The sequence below is a fragment of the Canis lupus genome, chromosome 30 (genome assembly GCF_048164855.1).
Source record: "Canis lupus baileyi chromosome 30, mCanLup2.hap1, whole genome shotgun sequence".
NCBI classification, from domain to species: Eukaryota; Metazoa; Chordata; class Mammalia; order Carnivora; family Canidae; genus Canis; species Canis lupus.
Window position 1 is genome coordinate 42,576,233 of NC_132867.1, and position 21,457 is coordinate 42,597,689.

Here is a 21,457-nt window from a genome sequence, read left to right on the forward strand (position 1 = left end):
AACACAATGATTCAACAATTCTCTATTTTATTTTTCTTAATTGCTTTTCAGCTCATTTCTTAATTCCTTTTCTTCTGTTTACTTTGGACTTAATATGCTCTCTCTTTTTCTAATTTTGAGATAGTAGATCCTTAGCTTATTGACTTCAGAACTTTCTTTTTTCCTAATCTAGGGATTTAGTGCTATAAATTTTCCTCGTGGTGGGACACCTGGGTGGCTCAGCGGTTGAGCGCCTGCCTTTGGCTCGGCGTGATCCCAGAATGCCGGGATCGAGTCCCACGTCGGGCTCCCTGCGTGGAGCCTGCTTCTCCCTCTGCCTGTGTCTCTGCCCCTCTCTCTCTCTGTGTCTCTCAGGAATAAATAAATAAAATCTTAAAATTTTTTTCCCTCATGGTACTGCTTTTTCTGCATCCCACACATTTTGATATGTTGTGTTTTCATTTTTATGCAGTTAAGACTACTTTATAGTTTCTACTCCCAATTTCTTCTTTCTCATGTATTACTTGTAAGTGTGCTATTTTCTGTAACTGATTTCTAATTGAATTCCCTTGTGGCCAGTGAACACACTACTTCTGATTTTAGTCTTTTACGTTTATTAAGACTTTTAAAAATGGCTCAGAATATGGTCTTTGAAAAATATTCCATGATCGCTGAAAATAAGGTATGTTGTGTTGTTACTGTGTGGACTGTAAATGTCAATTAGGTTGTGTTGGATGGTAGTGTCGTTGAGTCTCATATACCCTTTACTGATCTTCTGTTTAGTTGTTTGACCCTTTATTATTATGTAATGTCCCTTTTTTACTTCTGATAGTATTCTTTGCTTTGCCCAGACCCAGTTTTTCTGGTGTTAATATAGCCATTTCATCTTTTTTTTGATTAGGGCTAGCATGGTACATCTTTTCCAATGTTTTTCTTTCAACCTATTTGTATGTTTGTATTTAAAGTGGGTTTCTTATAAGTAAAGTATATAATGGACTGCTGGTTTTTTAAATCTACTCTTAAGATCTCTTAATTTTCATTAGAGTGTTTACATCATTCGTATTTTATGTGATTATTGATATGATTTTGTTTAAATCTATCATTTTGCCATAGTTTTTTTTTTATTTGTCCTATTTGTTACTAGCCCTCTTTTTCTGCCTTATATTGGGCTGTGTACTTTTATTTTATTTATTTATTTTTTAAATTTTTTATTTATTTATGATAGTCACAGAGAGAGAGAGAGAGAGAGAGAGAGGCAGAGACACAGGCAGAGGGAGAAGCAGGCTCCATGCACCGGGAGCCCGACGTGGGATTCGATCCCGGGTCTCCAGGATCGCGCCCTGGGCCAAAGGCAGGCACCAAACCGCTGCGCCACCCAGGGATCCCTGGATGTGTACTTTTAATGATCAATTCTAGCACCTTTACTAGCTTAGTAGTGATATCTCTTCAAGAGGTTGCCTGAGATTCATTGTATATATCTGTGTCACCATCTGTCTTCAAGTAATATTATACTCATTCACTTAGAATATAAAATCTAATGACAGTATACTTCTGTCTCACTTCTCCTGGCCTTTATGTTATTATCCCCAAGCCATTTACTTCTATATTTTATAAACTCCAAGCTCATTGTTAATATTTTTGCTTTAAATAGTCTATTATGTTTTAAAACAGTCTTAAAATTAAGAAAAAGGCTTTTATATTTAATTCATTGAATTTTGTTTCCAGTACTTTTTACTTCTTTTTTGTGGATCTGGATTTCCTTTTGATATCATTTTCCTCTTGTGTGATAGACTTAGCTTAATATTATTTGTAGTTCAGGTGTGTTGGTGATGAATTATTTTAGCTTTTGTTTGTTGGAAAAAGTCTTTATTTTGCCTTTTTTTTTTTTTTTTTGCCTTTGTATTTGAAAGTTATTTTCACTACGTATGGTATTTCGGGTTGACAGTTTTGTCCCCAATCACTTTAGAGATGTCATTCTACTGGTTTCTGACTTGCATTGTTTCTGAGACCTCTGTCCACCATATCTGTGTCCCTCTACATAATGTTTCCTTTTTGTCTGGCTGGTTTTGTTCGTTTGTTTTTTTAAGATTTATTTGAGAGAGAGAGAGAGAGAGAGAGAGAGTGAGGGGAGTGCATGAGCAAGGGCAGAGGGAGGGGGGAAGCAGATGGCCTGCTGAGCAAGGGAGCCCAACTCTGGCTCCATCCCAGGACCCTGGGATCATGACCTGAGCTGAAGGCAGTCGTGCAACCTACTGAGAGCCACCCAAGAGCCCTTGTCTGGCTGTTTTTAAGATTTTTCTCTAGGTAAGCTGGTTATGATGTACCTTGGTTTAATTTCCTTCATGTTTTCTTCTCTTTGGGAATTGTTGACCTTCTTGGATCTATGGGTTCATAATTTTCATCGAATTTCAAACATTTTTTGCCATTATTTCTTGCAGTTTATTTTTTGTCCCATCCTGTCCTCCCCTCGGATCTTCAGTTACGTTATGTTTATGTAATGTGTGTGTGCGTGTGCATATCCAATTCTGTTTCTGCTCTTCTGTGGGGGGAGCCTTTCTTTATGTTTCATTTGAGATGCTTTCTGTCTGCTCAGCTTGTTTTGTCTGCACATTGACTAATCTTTCTTCTTGCAGAGTCTAAAGTATTGTTGGTTCCATCAAGTATATTTTCCATTTCAGACACTTGATTTTTTTTTAATCCTTTTCATGTCTCTCCTTAGCATGTTGTGCTTTCCTCTATCTTCTTGAATATAAACAGTGTCTTTCTAACAGCTATTTTAAAAGGCTTTGTGTACTAATTATTTCTTTGCATACTTTCTGGATCTATTTCTTAGTGATCAACTATTCTTATTATGAGACATATTTCTTTTTTTAAAAGATTTTATTTATTTATTTACTTATTTATTCATGAGAAACAGGCAGAGAGACATAGGCAGAGGGAGAAGCAGGCTCCTTGGGGAGCCCAATGCAGGAATCGATCCCAGGACCCCGGGATCGCTACCCGAGCCCAAGTGGTAGTCTGTGCAGTCAGGAGGCATCACATTTGTTTCCTCCCCTCAGGATCATCTTGTGCTGCCTGTTGTCCTGTGTCTCAAAACCCTGTCTCACGTCTTTTGTCAGTGTTTTAACAGTTTGTAGCTGGAGAATCTATCTGGTCTGTCTTCTGTCTTGGCTAGAAGTGGACGGACGTCCTGTGTTAGGGGTTTCTGGTCTTCCTCCGGTCTTCAGTCCTCACTGTACACAGGCCTTGAGCTGCCTGTAGGAGCCTTTGGCGGTGCCGTTTCCCTGCACATTAAGTCTTTGCACAGGCAGGGTGCCTTGTCCTGTTGTCCAGGTGACACGTGCTTCAGACTCGGAGCTGAGACCATGTGGTGCACTAGGGGTCCCACCTACACCCCCGTATCTTAAGTTCTGAACTCAATTTAGAATCTAACCTCTTCTGTGGAAACTTTTCCCTCTGGGAAAGTTCCTTTGAGCTCCTAAATAACTGATTTATGAGTATATTTTTTAAATAAATCCCTTTGGTTTGATAAAATTTGGCGTCTAAGGTGGTAGATTTTTCTTTGGTTTATTTTCTATGTATGATTTCCAATTATAATTATTCTTTTTAACCCATTTACAGGGTTATCTACCGAGAGAGATCTTCACATGGTTCCATGTAAGTAGTGCTTCTTCTAATGCTTTTATAGAGATTATGGCTTTAAACTGAGTGATTCTTTCTACATCAGTTGCACATGAAGCCGTGTGTCGCGCTGCCTCTGCTTGTGGCCTGGTTTCACATCACGCAAGGGACCTGTGATTTGCATGATTTCTTTCTGACTTGTAGAACCAAGATATTAAAAGAAGCCATTTTCTCCTTTTCTATTAAACTTTTTTCTCCAACTTAACTTGACCAAACTGTCCAGCAGGGGGCCTGAGGGCCGATTGTCAGTATAGGTCACTGGACGTGTGTGTTAGTCCCACGTTTCACCGGTGCACACCAACCTGGCAGTGACAAATGTGTACTGTATTGTACCTGGCCATGGTGGGGGGTTCAGGCTGTGTGGACACCTGTATGTGGCCTTGACTCCAGTTTTACAGAAACTACCTTGAAATGATTCCTTTTAAACCCTTAACATGTCTTTTCCTAAAGCTTATAAATGTTGTTTTCTAAAAGTTTTCTGCAGGAAACTTGGTTTTTAGCATTTTTTGCATGGAATACTAATGTAGTCATGATAGCAGTTAATGTTTGTGAAGTGCTTGATTTGTGCCAGCTTTGCCGGTTTGGGATTCTTCCCATCTAATTCCTCACTCCGTCCTCACAGTGTCCTGTGAGGTAGGTACCATTGCTCTGCTCACTTTCCAAGGCTCAGTGACTTGGCACCACTGTGTGGTCAGTGGTGAGATGAGGAATTGAGCCTAGGCCTCTGATCTCACGAGCTTGAGTCTCTTCATAACAGTAGGAGAAGCAGGAACGGCCTTGTTGATGAGACGGGGGCTCTACATTCAGTGTCTGCCCCTCCTGATGGTCTTGATGGCAGCCCCAAGGGGCCACCCTGGCATCCTGAGCTCAGCGATCCTGGTCAGAGAGCACTACAGTCATAGCCCAGCACGCTTCCGGAGCTTGTGGCCTGCAGCAGGGGCTGTGACTGAATCAGCAGCTCCCTCAGAGAGACAGTGCCGGCGGTGAGGAGTCGGGAGCAGGTGTGCGAAGGCATTTAGGGCTGGAGGGTAACCAGAGTCCTGACTGATGTTAGAAGAGGAAAGAGGATGGGACACCTGGTGGGCTCAGTGGTTGAGCGTCTGCCTTTGGCTCAGGGCGTGATCCCGGGGTCCCGGGATCGAGTCCCACATCGGGCTCCTTACGGGAAGCCTGCTTCTCCCTCTGCCTGCATCTCTGCCTCTCTGTCCCTCTCTCTACCCCCACCTATGTCTCTGATGAATAAATAAATAAAATCTTTTTTTTAAAGATTTTATTTATTTATTAATAAGAGACAGAGAGAGAGAGAGGCAGAGACCCAGGCAGAGGGAGAAGCAGGCTCCATGTAGGGAGCCCGACGCAGGACTTGATCCTGGGCCTCCGGGATCATGCCCTGGGCTGAAGGTGGCGCTAAACCACTGAACCACCCGGGCTGCCCAAATAAATAAAATCTTAAAAAAAAAAAAAAAAAAAAGAAGAGGAAAGTTCTTCATTAACAAATTGCATGAACAAAGGCCTTGTTTGTTCTTTCATTCATTCGGCAAATATTTACGAAGTGCCTGTGATATGCCAGGCACTCTTCTGAAATCCCAGCTTCCTTTGGCTCATACCCATGTGAGGCTTACAAAACCTAAATATACTAAATAAACACCTCACAGTGTGTCAGGTGGGGATGCTTGCTGTGGAGGAGGTTCGGGAGGATCGGGTGTGGGAGTGCTGGCTGCAGTTGCAATAGGCCTACCCTGACTAGGGTGTCTGTGTAGAGCCTACAGGAGGGGCAGGAGCAAGCCCTGTGGGTCCTGGAGCAAATCCTTACAGGCCAGGGCTCCATGAGCCCTCGTGATCCCAGAGCACTGCAGGACTAGTATGGCTGGAGCGGAGTGAGTGAGGGTGCAGGTGCAGGAGATGAGGTCACAGGGCAACAGGGTGCACATCGGGGGTCTGGAGGGTTGTCCTGAGGCCAGTTCTCACTCTGCGGGGCACCGGGGTCCAGGGTGGGAGCGGGGAACCCGGTAGTCTTTTTTCTCTCAGTGTCGGGTTGTTAAACTAAAGCTGTTATACTACTTGCTTCTTAGAGGACAGCCAAATCCCCACTGGCTTGGGACCAACTCTGTAATTGTGCAAATCTGGATCTAATTTTCACAGACATCCCGAGGGGAGGGCCTCTGGAATTCAGGCATATAAACAACGCCTTGTATGTATTGGGCCTCTTTCCCCCTAGGTTTGCTGTTGTCCAAATATCTCCTCCTGGCAAATGGGGAACCTGGCCAACAGTTCTGGAAGTAAGCAAGCATGCTTGGGTGGCATGGGCTGGCCCAGAGTGGCCCACCCTGTGTGCACAGCTCGTGTGCACGGCACCTCGGGCTCCCGGGAGGGAAGGCCCCCGCAGCCGCGCTGAGAGGCAGGGATCAGCAGCACCACTTGGCTGCCCAGACTGTGATTCCAGAGGGTTGCAGCACCGATTCTGGGAATTCCCTGAGGCTTGGTTAAGCAAAGGCAGGGAGCTCGGAGGGCACCCATGGCCTCTTCTGCAGGTGAGGAGGGAGCTGTCAGGAGCCCCGAGCTGGTCGGAGCAGAGGCGGCTGACTCCGGGGCGGTCCTAGCCCAGTCCTGCTGGGCCTTCCCGTGGGCCTTCCACAAGCCAGCATGGAGCTCATCTGCAGGGAGGCTTCCCAGGGGGAAGTGGCAGCTTCGCAGAGACTTGGTTTTCCATTTGCACATCTCTGAGAACTTTCCACACTTCCCGAGAGGGAGGTGAAGGGCAGTCTTCCGTGATAAAGCCGCTTCTGTGCGACGGCTGTGCTCTGACACGGCCGGGACCCCTGACATCCCACTTTGTCTTACAGAGGAGACAGGGCCCCACAGCTGCCCCTTGGCAGAACCCGCTCCCCGCCTGTCCCGCAGCTGCGCCTTCGACCACGTGAGGATCAGGACATGAAGAGACCATGATAACAAGACTGTCGGATTTTTTATTTACCGTGAGGCCTTTTCTGTGATACTGACTTGGTTGTGCGATGTGGGGTGTTTTCCTGCATCGCCTTAAGGTAACAGTTCTCACCGTAGAATTGGCAGATGCGGCTCGCGGGAGAAGGAGCCTTCAGTTTCGCCCGTTCTGATCCAGCCGGGGGCACCGGGCTCCTCCGGCAGCGGCAGCGCCCGCCTCCCCGCCGTGTCCGTGTCTGTGTCCGTGGCGGCCCCCGGGCCTGCCCTGGCTCCCAGTGGGCTCGCTCTGATGGGGCGGGGCTCCGTAGGTCCGGCCTCTCTTCCTCAGGTTCCTTTTTTTTTTTTTTTAATTTTATTTATTTATTCACGAGAGAGAGAGACGGAGGCAGAGCCACAGGCAGAGGGAGACGCAGGCTCCTGCAGGGAGCTGATGCGGGACTCGATCCCGGGACCCGGGGTCACGCCCTGGGCCGAAGGCAGATGCTCCACCGCTGGGCCCGGGCTGCCGCTTCCTCAGGTGCCTAATCTAAGCGGAGCCCGGTCTCAGCTGCCGCCCGCCCGGCAGGCCCGGAGGTCAGGGAGGGAAGAGGCGCTGCCTGTTCCTTCCCCGAAAGCCGCCCCGCGAGGCCGCCTCCCCCCGGTCGGGGTCCGGCTCCTTCTCCCGGGCAGGGCGGGCCGCGCTGCCGGCCTCCAGGTGCCTGGAGAGCTCCCATCTTAAAATCAGAAAAACTCCTCCCTTGACTTGCGGCCAGAATGGCAGATGAATTCACAGCGACCTCTGCTGCTGCTTGAGAGCCCACCCGAGTGACAGGTGAGATATTTTTAAAAGGCAGAGGCCACCAGGAGATTGAAGGGAGTGACAGGATCTGGGAGCTCAGAAAGCAGACGGACCCGGGGGGCCCAGCAGCCCCGCGATCAGGAGGCGGGGAGGCGTGCACGCGTCGCACGGGGAGCCCGGACGCGGATGCACTGCGCCGCCGAGGACCCCAAGTCCCGGGAGGGACACGGCCGTGGGCCTCTGAAAACGAGCGGGCGGTAAAGATGGGGCTGAAGTAGGAAAGTGGGGAAAGCCTGTCAGGAACAACCCGGCCCCCGAGCCCGAAGGCCGCTCCGGCCACCGGCTGAAGCTCTGATCCCGTGGCCTCCTGTCCTAGGCCCCGAGGCCGGTGGAGGGGACTGCCCTAGGGGACAGCGGGGCTACGGGGCAGCGTGAACCTGCCTCTGCCCTGGTGGCCCCCAGAACGCTGGGACCGTGCAGGGGAGGGGCCAGAAGCCAGGGGCTGCTCAGCTGTGTCCTGCCGGGCTGCAGGGACCAGGAGGTGACTCATCCCTGGCCCAGGGTCGGGAGGCAGGTTAGCAATGAGAACGCAGAAAACTAGGCAACGAGATGCGGCCCTCACGCACTCCGGGGAGCACCCGCGGGTCCCAGAAGGGAGGGTGTGCGGGTGTGAGGGGCGCACAAGGGCTGGAGCCTCTGGAGGGGAAGGACCGCCCTTGGGCAGGGGGGAGGGGGCCGCGGGGTGGGGAGGGGAGTCTCATGTTTCCTAGGAGGAAGGTAATAGAAGGGACCGAGGACTGTAGTCATTAAACTCTGGAGATAAAGACCAACGAGGGAAAGAACCCAGAGGGGAAGATTGCCAGTGGGACCGAGGCCCCAGACGTGGGGTGCGGGGGGCACCATTGACTGTAAACTCTGTGGATTTCTCTGACTTTTAAAACTGTGCATTTTTAATTTTGTTAAAAATAAAAATTAAAACATTGTATGACAAATACGGTTTTACCAAAAAAAAAAAAAAAAAAATTAGGAAAGCTACTCCCCCACCCGCAGCCGTCTCTGCTCCTGCCTGGGCCCAGCTCCATTGCCTGGCCATCTGGTGCTCCCCAGCGGGGCTCCATCCTCCCCACTTGGCCAGCTTGCGAGGCCTCTACTTCCCTGAATCCAGTAAAAAGCCTTTCTCCCCTGGGAGCTTGAGCCCCGCAGCTTCCGTCGAGTGACCCCCTCTCCCTCTCGTGACGTGCTCTTTCCCAGGCTCCCAGACCCCGTGCCGCCTGGTCCCCGTGTTTGTCGTGCGTCATCACCTCCCGCCGCCCTCTGTGCTAAGCCTTCCCTGATGGTGCTCCAGGCCCTGGCACCGCAGCACCGCTGCTCACACTTGGTCTCTTTCCTCCCAAACTTCGCCTCGGGGTGAAGAGACACCTGGGCCCTGCTTTTAAACTGAATGCTGTGCTGCAAAATGTCCCACGTTACCTGGTTAGAGACATGATTTTTAAAAAAGTTTGTGGGGTTTCCACTTGCGAGATGGACAGCGGACCCGGGCTGACCTCCCTCCCACACAGTCGCAAATCCGTGTATGACTTTTGACCCGTCCTACACTTACCTGCCAACAGCCCACTGTTGACTGGAAGCCCTACTCACACGTGAACTGCCCGTTAGCACGTAACTTGTATGTGATGTGCCATATTCTTACTGTAAAGTACGCTGGAGAGAAGAAAACGTTACTAAGAAAATCGTAACAAAATACATGCACAGCGCTGTATGGCGTGTACCGCGAAGGAATTCATGTCCAAGTGGGACCCATGTAACAGCTCAGGCCTGTGTTCAAGGAAAGTGTCAACTGCAGGTATTTTTTATTACGTCATCCCCGTTTTGTTTAATACATTTGGGTTCTCTTTTTTTTTAAATATTTTATTTATTTATTCATGAGAATACGCAGAGAGGGGCAGAGACCCAGGCAGAGGGAGAAGCAGGCTCCATGCAGGGAGCCCGACGGGAGACTCGATCCCGGGTCTCCAGGATCACGCCCCCCTGCTGAGCCCCCCAGGGCTGCCCTATTTGGGTTTTCTTCACGTCTGTCACTCACATCGGTAGTAGTGAGGTGAGCATCCTTGTGCGTGAACCTGCTTTTCCTCTTCCCGAGGGGGGATTGCGTCATTTGTCCGCGTGGAAACCTCCATCGCAGGAGACGTGGGCTTCAGAAGTGACGCGTGAGGCCAGTTGGGCCCCGCTGGGGGGGTCCCAGCCGCGCCGCGTCCCTGAGACCAGAGGAAGCGCACAGTGTGCAGGCTCAGCTCTGCGCCGGGTGGGCTCACCTTCCTCCGTGGAAGCTCCCTGCCCTGGGGAAGGCGTCCTGCAGCTCGGTCCCCCGCGGGGCCATTCCCCGGGTTTGGGGCAGTCTTACATTTGGAAAATCCCCTTCCTGTTCTTAAATGTGGGCGGTGACTTAAACTTTTCTTTTCTTTTCTTTTTTTTTTTTTTTTTGACTTAAATTTGTCTTTTCTGCTTTTATTTTTTTGCATTGACTTGTGTAAATCCACTGGGGATTTAACTTAATGCATGTTATTAGGTGAACATATATATTTTTTTCTTACAAGTATTGAAACTACATCCTACTGAGAAATACTTTTTTCTTACAAGTATTTTTTTTCTTACAAGTATTGAAAATACATCCTACTGAGAAATACTTCATTTTCCCAATGATTTGTGCTGCTACTTTTGTCCTGTAAATTTATCTTAGATGAAAATACTGTGTATGTGAGTGTCTGTGTTTTCAGTCTCTAACTGATCCGTTCTGGTGCTGGTACAGCTGTTTCAGTTATTCTAGTTTTATGGTATATTTATCTGATAACCCCATCACTTAAAAATTTTGACTATTCCTGGCTACTCACTTTCTAGATGGACTTTAGAATGACTTTCAAGTTAAAAAATTAATCATATTGGGATTCTTTTCAGATAGATCAGAGCTATAATTTGAATTGAGGGGCATCTGTGGTTGGGCACCTGCCTTCAGCCCAGGGCATGACCCCCGGGGTCTTGGGATCGAGTCCTGCATCGGGCTCCCTGCATGGAGCCTGCTTCTCCCTCTGCCTGTGTCTCTGCCTCTCTCTGTGTGTGTCTCATGAATGAATAAATAAAATCTTAAAAAAAAATAATTTGAATTGAAAACAGTTGCCTTTTTTATCACTATCCACTGTCTACTGGGAAGATAGTCTATTTTGCCATTTCTTCTGAGCCTTCAGTTGCTTGTCTGTAGCTTTCTCGCTGTAGGTTTTCTCTTCTGAACCCTTTTCCAACTTATCCGTGTGATCTGGTTATTGTAATTGGGGTTTTTCTCCTTACCCTTCTCTAATGTTGAATAGTGTGCAGGAAACTGGAGCCTTCATGTATTTGGACGCGGCCGTGTGTTAAAGTGCTTTTTAGCTGTAATAGGTTCCTCTGCTGAACTTTTTGCCTTCCTCCCGACCTGACCCGAATGCTTCCACCGGGAAGCGTGCTTGCCGTGGCTGCCTGGCCGGTGTCCTCCACCAAGTTCCACAAGTTCCCTGCGGTTGGTTGCTCTTCTGTCGAGTTGTTTTTTCACAATCAAAAGCGAAAGTTTGCATTTTAGTAAACTTGTCCGCTGCTGCTGTTAAGATAGTGCCGTGGTTTTCCCCTTTCATTTCTTACCGTAGAGAATTCCGCTGATGAAATTCCAAGTGTTGATTCTTGGAACAACACTTGGGTCACACCGATACCTGTTCATACTCTTCCAGTTATAATACCCTTGCAGAATTTTATTTGGGCTAGAATAAGGGTCAGTAGTAGGATTAGGTGTGGAGTTAGGGTTGACCCCGGGGTTGGGGTTAGTGTGGGCCAGAGTTACCATAAAGGGTTAATAGTTGGGCTCACACTAAGGTGACACTGCTCTAGAAATTTCCTTTTTTTTTTTCTAATTTCTAATTTTTAGGGGTCTCATGTAAATGATAGCGTGCCTCCATATGACATGAGAAACTTCCCCTATTTTTCTATCCTTTATTTTAAATAACTAATTTTTAATTTTATATTTAGTAGGTATCGTTGGTCTGATATTTGATAGACGACTCTATCAAAGCCTCCAAGCCCAGAGCGTGTTTTGGAGCTGAGACCGTTTCCCTTGTGTTATATGCACGGGTTCTTCCTTAGGAAGCGGCCCCCGTGGGCGCGCCCAGGCCCAGGCACGCATGCACCTGTGCCAAGGCCCTGTCGTCGTGGCCTTCTTTGTATCTGCTGCTGCCTTTTCTTCGTTTCTAACACTTTCTTTCAGCCCTTCAGTCAGATTTGTCAAGCTGGCTTTCGTTTCTTACTTAGCTGTTTTTAATTTTTTAATATCTTTTGAGTTATGCTGATCAGTTGTAATTTTGTTTGCAATTTCATTTCTGACTTTAATGATGTTTCGTCTTTCTTGTTTTTCGAATGCTGCTTTCGTACGTTTACCTTGTTTTCTGATGAATGCATCTCGGGGCTCAGGTTTCTTCCAAGACACTTTGAACTCCACCCCACTGGTTTCCATATGACCCGTAGTCATTCAGATGCTTGTCATTTACGTGCGTCGTTCTAACATTTTCTGGGTGATTCCTCCCACTGTTCTTCGGTTGTTAACTTGCTACTTTTTTTTTTTTTTCATTTTTTTATTTTTTAAAGATTCTATTTATTCATGAGAGACACACACACAGAGAGGCAGAGACCCAGGCAGAGGGAGAAGCAGGCTCCATGCCAGGAGCCCGATGTGGGACTCCATCCCGGTTCTCCAGGATCGTGCCCTGGGCCAAAGGCAGGTGCTCAACCCCTGAGCCACCCGGGCGTCCCATCTTGCTACTTTTAAAGCTTCACACTTAGAGAGTCAGCCTCTCTGAGTCAGTGAGGGAGGGCACAGGGGACGGGAGCCGGTGGGTGCAGGGTTGCCACATGGGAGCGGTGACCAGATCTTGGCCGGGGCCTCACACGGGGGGACACGTGGCAAGTCACAGGGGTGTGGCGGTGGGAGCACACAGAAGCTGGGAGAGCGCCACTGAGCGGCCAGGGAGACGGAGACCACGTGCAATGACAAGAGGCCTGGGGTTTGGGGGCAGGTTAATATCCGTGTTGGACCATAGTGACACATGCCCCGGGGGCTTTGGGATCCTCACTCAGAGCTGAGGGCAGGCGGAGGGGAGGCTGCGGGCTGCTGTGCCCGTGCCCCAAGCAGCAGTGTCCTTGGGGCTGGAGCAGGGGCAGATGAAGCTGGCGACGTCAGCTTCAGTTGGTTTGTCTGTGGAGTGGTCCCTGGTGGGTGGGCCGGGCCCCGCCGAGGCCATCCCACCCCGGGCTCCAGGAGGCCTGCCGTTCTCCGCGCGGTGTGCCTGCCTCTGCTGTCAGGACCCCCAGTCGAAACAAATGCACGTGTGTCTGGCGTGTTCTCGAGGGAAGGAAGGGCGATGACCGCACTTTCAGGATGAGGCCGACCTGACCCGGGTACGCAGGACCTCGTACACGGGTAGTGTTTATGCAGGGCCCTGGCGCGGTGGCCCCTGCTGCAGCAGAGGCTGGGCCGCGCTGTCCCCTCCCGGGTAGCCCTGTGCTCAGTCACGAGTGTGGTCACACAGGAGGGAGACGGATTTGAGGGAGCAGCCAGCTGTCAGCCACCGGCAAGGATGAGAACTGAGATCCGGGGGTCACCCGTACCAGAGCTGGGGGGGGGTCCTAGCAGAGGGGGCTGCTTGTTTAAAAGGTGCCTGTGTAGCCCACATGCTGTTAGGTCTAGGAGGGAGCTAGACCTGGGGGTGCTTCCCACGTGCACGTGGAGAGGGCACTGCCCAGGGGCCCACCGCCCACGCCCAGGACCCAGTGCATGCGGGGGGGGGAGGGAGGGCAGGGATAGCACCGTGGAGTGGGTGCTCCTTGGGGAAGCTACATCACATCCTTTCGGAGAGAGATGAGCGGTGGCCTAGTGCCAGTGGCTGCGGGGGCCTCCAGCCAGCCTTCCCGTCCTGCGGTCTATTTAAGGTGGGCATGGGACACCTTGCCGGGGCGGGGGGTGTCTGTGCCACGATGATGCGTGAGCTGCCCCACTAGGCCCGCAAAGGCCTCCAGGCGCCTGGTTCGCTGCTGTGCCCTCCGCTTGGCTTTCCTCTCTGATTCGGTCCAGTGGTTTGTATTCTCTGCCTCTTTCCTCCCGTGGGGACGTTGGAGATGCTGTCCTGCCCGAGGTTCAGATGCATTGCAGCCCGGCAGGAAGGGGCCGATCGTTTTTCACAAGATGACTCATTCATTCCTCCCTCTTTGCCACGCTGCCAGGCTGTCTGGCGGCCCCGCGTGCAGAGACAGTGATGGATCTGGAGCGCTGCTGTCGCTGGTCCGTGGTGACCGGGGATGGCATGTGGGGGCGGAGGACGAGTCACCTCTAGGTATACATTTAGACACCGGGAGCCAGCCTTTCCGGACGCTCCCTTTATAAACGTGCCTTCCGTTCAGTACAGACGTGAGACCTTTCCTGTCCTTTAGCCAGGATGGGTTAGGTGCACGCAGGTGGGCTGTGCCTCACCTTCCCCTCCGGCTAAGGGCGGGCGGCCTGATGTTTCCTACCCGGGGGAGTGTCGGGCTCTGTCACGGGGCCCAGCCTGCTTCTACTTCTCTGGTCGAACACGCTCATTCTGCTGGTTTCAAGCCTCATTTTTTCTTTCTCTGCGACTCCGTGGCACTCGCCAGTGGCACCATTGGATTTCATGCACGCTTCCCACTTGTATCACGGGGAGGCCACCCCGTTTTCGGATGTGAAGGGTAACCAGCGATCCCTGCCCATGACGCTGAGCTCCCAGCATGGGCCTCTGCCTTTTCTAAGTGCCCTCTCGCCCCGTTTCACGCACACCATAACCCCACAGCGTGGTTCACCCGGTAACTGAGTCAGGGTGCTTCACGGCAGGCTGGTGAGGGGCCTGGTCTCCCCAGCACGGCCTCCACATGCACCGTCTTTGCAGAGCCCGGGCCACAGGCCAGACCTCGCGGGGCTGGCGGCAGCTGGGGCGCAGCTGCCACCAGAGCACAGCCGTGCGCTGTCCTCGTCACCCCTCATATCAGTTTGGCAGGACAGGGGCGGAAGTCATGGGAGGAGAACTTTCCGGTAGGAGCCCACCTGGCCTGGGGCAGTCAGCCCACCTGGGGATCTGGGGACTGCATTCTCCTTCCAGCCCCCCCAGATCACCCGATGACCTTGGCTGGGTCACCGGCCCTGTCTGCGCTGCTTCTGCTTACCTGTTCCTGCCTGGCCTCAGAGCAGGGGTGGGTGGGTGAGGGCAGGAAGGGGAGGCCCAGGCTGGTTGCGTTGCTACAAGAGTGCAGGGGGGCATTGGTGTCTTCCTGTGATGGTTTCCATAATAACTGCCTTGTCCCGGGGGAACTGGGGAGTTCCTCACCCCATCCCCGCAGTACTCAGGGTCTAATCACCCTCTTTTATGAGCAAGGAGACTGAAGCGGGCTCCAGAGCACAGGGCCAAGTCGCGAGCTCCTGTTCCAGAACCTTTTCCTAATCCCTTCACTTCATTGCTGTTCAGTTGTGAGCAGGTGGGTTCCCTCACCTTTCAGGACCTGGGTGCACTTTCGGAGCGCGTGTGTGCGGGCGTGGCCTGGGGGCACGTGCCTTGTCAGCAGGTGCAGCTTCTTCCAGGCGGAGAAGGGAGGGAGTCCAGTACGATGGGTCCCCAAGTGTCCCCAAGTGTCTGTGAGGTTTGGGAAGTTCTGGGTGTTGGACAGCGGGAGCCGGGAGCAGAGGGAGCGGGGTGGCGGCTGCTGAACGTGGACTCGAAGATGCGGCTCTGGGAGAGTGTTGTCTCCCAACAGGCCCGACTGGGAGGTGGAGGGAGCTGGTGGAGACAAGGTTTGCAGACGGGATGGCCTGGCCCCTGGGTTTGTGGGCACAGGCGGGGAGGCGGGGCTGACGCTGGCACCTCTGGGTGGTGGTGTCCCCACGGGTACAGGGCCCGGCCGGGCGGATCTGCCCTTGTTACTGGGCATCCCCAGGCTCTGACCTGCAATGTGCTCGCAACCTTCCTGTCACTCTTGTGACATTGACTTTGTGAAGAGCACAGGCCCCTTCCAGAAAATGAAGTTTCTTCCCGTGGGTTTGCGGGAGATTGCATCGTGGGCCTCCCTGTGTGGGGGCGCTCAGGGCCGCACAGACACGGGGCGTCCGGCTCCCCTGTGGGGACGTCACGCTGTCCTCTCGGTCACGGGCTGCCCATCCGTCCTGGGAGCCTTACTTCTTTCCCCCTTGTCACCAGTAAGCAATCCGGCGGGAGGCATTTTGTACTCAGACCAGCCCTTCCAGAAGATTTCTCCTGATTTGCTCTGCACCCACGGTCTCTGCCCTGGCCAGTCCTCGCCGCGGTGGCTGCAGGTCGACACCTGCCTGTTAGCGGGGGGCTGCCCGCCGCCCACCCCCCGCCCTTTGTCCCTTGCCGCTTGCTTACCTCTTTACTATCAGTGTGGTTTTATGGAGTTTTATTTTTTATTTCATCATTGTTCTAGTTTATAGTTCTTCACCGCCCTCCGCGGTCCCCATGGGGCACCCGTCGCTCCCCTGCCCGGCTCAGTCCCACCCTGGTCCCCTTGGGCAGTTGCAAGAACCACTGACTGGTGGCTTATCCGCACCAGAAATGTCTCTCCCCCGTCCCGTCCTGTCCCGTCCCGTCCCTGGGGCTGGAGGTCCGGGGTCAGAATGCAGCGCTGCAGGGCCCCGATGAGGCCCGGCTTTGGGGCCGCCGACGGCTCCTTCTTCCAGCACAGGGCTGGAGGGGCAGGGGGGCTCTCTGGGGTTGTGTGAGCGTGGGCCCCATCCCGAGGGCGCCACTGTCAGCACCTGAGCACGTCCCAAAGCCCCACCTTGAGTGATAGGAATTTGGGGGAGCACGAATATTCAGCTCAGGATACCCCTCTTTCCTCCCTCCCTGCCTTTTCTTCCCTCTCCCTTATTTTTTTAAATTCAATTTTTTTTTTAAATTTCCAGCATTATTTATGTCATGTTTCGGGCTCACCTTTGTACCTAACCTGCCCAGCCCTGGGATCAGCATTTCTTTAAGGGGCTCTGGTTCCTTGTCACGTGGAAATGTTATTGGGCTGAAATCTCGGTGCTGGGCTTGTGTGTTCCTGTTGGGGGAATCTTTGCTTCTAACCTGTCTAGACAGGGATGGGAAATGTGTGCTCACACGTGTACACGCACGTAAATATGCATATGCACACACATGCACGCACATGTAGAAGCTTGTACACGTGTGCACATGTACCATAAATGCAACATTTCAACCCTCGTGTGTTTGCATCGGAAAAAAAATGCAACATTTCCTGTAATTGCAGCATTTCGGCCCTTCTGTCCCCTCCAGCGCCCCCGGCCCTCGGAGATGCCAGCTCCCAAGCCGTGTGTCACCTGCTCCCGGGAGCCCGGGCTGCACAGCCCTCCCTGCTCCACGTACAACGTCCTCATGTGGGTGCTGCCCGGCGTCCCTCCCTCCCCTTGGGCCTGTTTTTTTATATATATAAATTTATTTTTTTTTGGTGTTCAATTTGCCAACACACAGAATAACACCCAGTGCTCACCCCGTCAAGTGCCCCCCTCAGTGCCCGTCACCCAGTCACCCCCACCCTCCGCCCTCCTCCCCTTCCATCACCCCTAGTTTGTTTCCCAGAGTTAGGAGTCTCTCATGTTCTGTCTCCCTTTCTGATATTTCCACTCATTTTTCTCTTTGGGCCTGTTGTGAGCCCTTCACCAGCTCGAGCTTGTGGGGAAACAAAGTCTCTCCCTCTCTGCCTGGCTGCTGCCCTTCCTGTATTCCTTCTTGTAAAAAACCAAGGCAGATGCGTGTATGTTGTCTACGTTTCTCCTTGCTTCTTATGCAATATCTGTGTCATAATATATGTCGCCACAGACGCTGACATTTTTTTTTTTTATTATGTTCAACAGTATGTAGCATATGCTGTCTTCACCGTTCGTGAGCGTGTCATGCGGTGGCACGAATCGCATTCACTGTGTCGTGCAGCCATCTGCGTATACTCTTCTGCACACTCTGGTTTTCATTCAACAGTATTTCCTGGAAATCACTCTGTTGAGTCACGGGGAGCCTCCTCATTCTTGGTGTTGGTCTGGTTTTGCTGTGTAGTGCGGCTGCCTCCTCTGGACTCCCCGGCTCCTTCAGCACCCCCCACCCCGCCGTGGTGCCGGGACCCCGAAGTAGTTGGCGCCGTCCTGCACGTGCACACTGCCGCTGGCTCCGGTGACCCTGTGTGCTAGTGTTCGGTGTTGTACCCTCTGGGTGAACTTGGAGACGTGCGATCCTGTGTACAGTGTTGCTCCGTGTTCCCAGATTTCCCCATCCGGGGGCTCCTGCCGTCTTCCTTTCTGGCCACCAGCACACGCCTGTGCCTTCTCAGCACAGCCCACCCCCTCCACCCCCCTCTTCCCTTCTTCCCTGTTTCTTCCTCCCTCCCTTCCTCCCTCCTCCCTTCCTTTCTCCCCCCTTCCTTCTTCCCTCCCTCTCTCCCTTCCCCCTTCCCTCTTCCCTCCCTGTCTCTCCCCCTTCCTCCTCCCTTCCATCCTTTCTCCCTCCCTCCCTCCCTTCCTCCTTCCCCCCTCCCTATCCCCTTCCCTCCTTCCTTCCCCACCCTCCCTCCTCCCTTCCTTCTTTCTCTAATATACAGTGTTTTATTAGTTTCAGGTGTGAATATAGTGATTCCACACCTCCAGGTGTCACCCGGTGGCTCCTCATGTTAAGTGAGTGAATTTCTGCCAGGGTGGTCGGAGAGCCACAGTAGTTCAGTGTGGTTTTTTTTTTTTTTTTGCATTTCTCTTCCTTTGAGGGAAGTGAAACATCTTTTCATAGGTTTGGAGACGTTTTCCTATCACTTCCCATGTCTTCTGCTTGTTTTTCTTTACTTTTTTTTTTTTTTTAAGATTTTATTTATTTATTCATAGAGATGCAGAGAGAGAGAGAGAGAGAGAGAGAGAGAGAGAGAGGCAGAGACAGGCAGAGGGAGAAGCTGGCTCCATGCAGGGAGCCCAGTGTGGGACTCGATCCCAGGACCCCAGGATCACGCCTTGGGCTGAAGGCGGCGCTAAACCGCTGGGCCACCGGGGCTGCCCTCTGCTTGTTTTTCTTCAGGATTTTGGGGGGGGTCTTTTTGCCTCTCAATTTAAAAACATTTTTTATATGTTACGGATATTCTTTCGTTTTTCTGTGATACATGCTGCAAATATTTTCTTTCATTTGTTATTTGTCATAAGCATTTTCTCAAAAGGCGCCTGGGTGGCTCTGTCCATGAAGCATCTGCCTTCGGCTCAGGTCATGATCTCAGGGTCCTGGGATCAAGTCCCGGGCTCCCTGCTCCACGGGGAGTCTGCTCTCCCTCTGCCCCTCCCCCTGCCCGTAGTTGCTCTTTGTCAAATAAATAAATAAATAAATAAATAAATAAATAAATAAATAAATAAAATCTTTTGAAAAATAAACATTTATTCAGGGTATTTTTGTCATGTCAAAGTTTTTTTTTTTTTTTTTTTATAAAATCACATTTGCCTTTTGTTTTCTTGCATCTGGATTTTTTTAGTCATACTTAGAAAGCCTTTCCTACACTCAGATGAACAAGAGAATCACTCATATTTTATCCTAGTACTTGTATAGTTTAGTTTTCTATTAATTTAATTTTTTAGATAAAATTTCAATATGTTGATTTTTTTTAACAGGATATTTAGTTCTCTATTTCACTAATTTCTGTTCTTATTTCTTTTCTTTTGATTTTTGGGATTCATTTTGATGGTTTTCTTCCTAAGTTATATTGGATGTCTGCTCACTGATAGTGAGATTTCTTTTCATATAAATAAGCATTTAAAATTAAAAATTTTGTTTTAGGAGTGCCTGGCTGGCTCAGTCAGTAGAGCATCCAGCTCTTGATCTAGGGTCATGATAGAGATCATGAGTTTGAGCCCTATGTTGGGCAGAGAGATCACTTAAATAAAACTTAAAAAATTTTTCCTTTTAAGTACGGCTTATTGCAGTGAACCAATTTCGATATATAGTACTTTTTATTATCCATATAAACGTTATCTGTTTGCACTATGATTCTTTTTTTTTTTTTTTCTTTTTTTTTTTTTTTTTTTTTTTGCACTATGATTCTTTAAAAGGATTTATTTATTTATTTGAGGGGGGGGAAGGGCAGAGGGAGAGGAGAGAAAGAATCCTCAAGCAGACTCCCTGCTGAGCACCGAGTGTGACATGGGGGTCAATCCCAGGACCCTGAGATCATGACCTGAGCCAAAATCAAGAGCTGGATGCCTAAAGGACTGAGCCACCCGGGCATCTCTGATTTCTTTTTTTAACTTATAAGTTATTTAGAAGTGTTTCTTAATTCCAAACACATGGAGTTTAAATGTGTGTGTGTATATATATATATATATATATATTGCTAAAAATATACATCTAGGGACGCCCGGGTGGCTCAGCAGCTTGGTGCCTGCCGTGGCCCGTGGCGTGATCCTGGGGTCCTAGGATCAAGTCCCGCGTCGGGCTCCCTGCGTTGGAGCCTGCTTCTCCCTCTGCCTGTGTCTCTGCCTCTATCTCTCTCTCCAAGTCTCTCATGAATAAATAAATAAAATCTTTAAAAAAAAAATACATCTGTATAATGTACAGTATTTTAAAATATTTTAATTTCTTGGTTCACTGCCTTGTCAACAAGGTGGTCTGTATGTTCATGGCTTCGATGTGTGTGGAGGGCGGCTCACATGCGGTCCAGCCACATGCATGTTCTGTTTCGAAGCAGAACACATCCTGCTGGCTTGGAGTACAAGTTTTATGGATGTCCATTAGCGGAAGCTTAGTGATCTTGTTGAAATCTTTTCTGTGCTTATAGGTATTTTTAACTGATTTATCAACCACCGTGATAGCTATGTTTAAATCTGCCACTGCAATTGTGGATTTATTTATTTTCACGTATTTCTGTTCATTTCTGCTTCGTACAAAATGTTGAGACCATTTTTGGGTGTGTGCACGTCCGGAGTAGTACTGTCCTAATACACTGAACCCTCTTATCTTTATGCGGGGTGGTGTATAGAGAGTTCTGATTATGCTTTTTTTTTTGCCTTAAAATAAATTTTAAGTCTGATGTGTTTGCCCAATGTATATTTCTTTCAGGCTCACTGTATCTGTATGTTTTAGATGCATCTTTCAAAATGGCATTTGATGAATTTTGTTTTTCCTCTCTGACAATCTTTGTCTTTTAAAGACAAGAACATTTTGTTTACTCTCTTTTGTTTTAATTACATATATATTTGGACTTCTAACTATAGTCTTATTTTGGGCTTTTTGCGTGGCTCCACTTTCTCACATCTATTTAGTTTTTTCCCACATTTGAAAATTTTTGTCTTCATTAAATTTTCTTCTTCACTACGTAATTTTAGTTTCTCTTATTTTCGTATTTGTCTTATATGTATTCTTGATTATCTATGACTAAAGTTAGTATGTTTAGCCACTTTCTAAACAATTCAAGACTCTTAGGATACCTTGTCTTTGATTATCCTCTCCTGATTCAAATGTATTTTTAATGCCATGCAGCCTTACTTACTATTTCATACTGTCATTGCCCTTTCAGATTTATTCACATCCTACTGCTTCGCTCTTCATGTCTTCATGTACCTGAGATATCGCTGCCTCTAAAATGCATCATGGTGAGAGTGTTTGTAGAAAACAAATTTTAACTGAAAACTTCTTTATTTTCCTTTTATTTTAGGCTTCATTTTGAATGTTCAGGAGATATTAAATCATTCTGAAGCTGTTTTACCCAAGATTGCTTTCAAAAGTGAAAATCAATTTTAATGGGAAAAATTGGCATGTGACTTACACTTATTTAGAGGAAGCTATGTTTATTTACAAGCTCAGGAAGAAGGATATATCTTTGTCTTGTTAAACACGTATACAGAACTGTAGCAATGAGCAGAGATCTCATAGGAATAGTTGAAGTATTTATTTAGTAAAACGTTGATGTGTAAAAATGAGAAAACGTTTCAGTCATATTCTGGAAATCTAATGGGCTGACTAACTTATTGCATCT

The 21,457-nt window shown here is 49.4% G+C and overlaps 1 protein-coding gene across 19 annotated transcripts in view; it reads left to right on the top strand.

Moving 5' to 3' along the window:
• PCBP3 (poly(rC) binding protein 3) overlaps nt 1–21,457 on the top strand; it is a 250,340-nt gene that overhangs the window by 78,227 nt on the left and 150,656 nt on the right. For 17 of the 19 annotated variants that reach the window (XM_072807227.1, XM_072807245.1, XM_072807235.1 and 14 more), the window contains exon 2: nt 3,601–3,636. The exons of 1 other annotated variant lie outside the window; for it this stretch is intronic. The gene's annotated coding sequence lies outside the window, so the exon portion shown is untranslated. Of the gene's footprint in view, nt 1–3,600; nt 3,637–20,998; nt 21,075–21,457 lie in introns of all 19 variants that reach the window. One more of the 19 variants, XM_072807230.1, reaches the window with a different exon arrangement.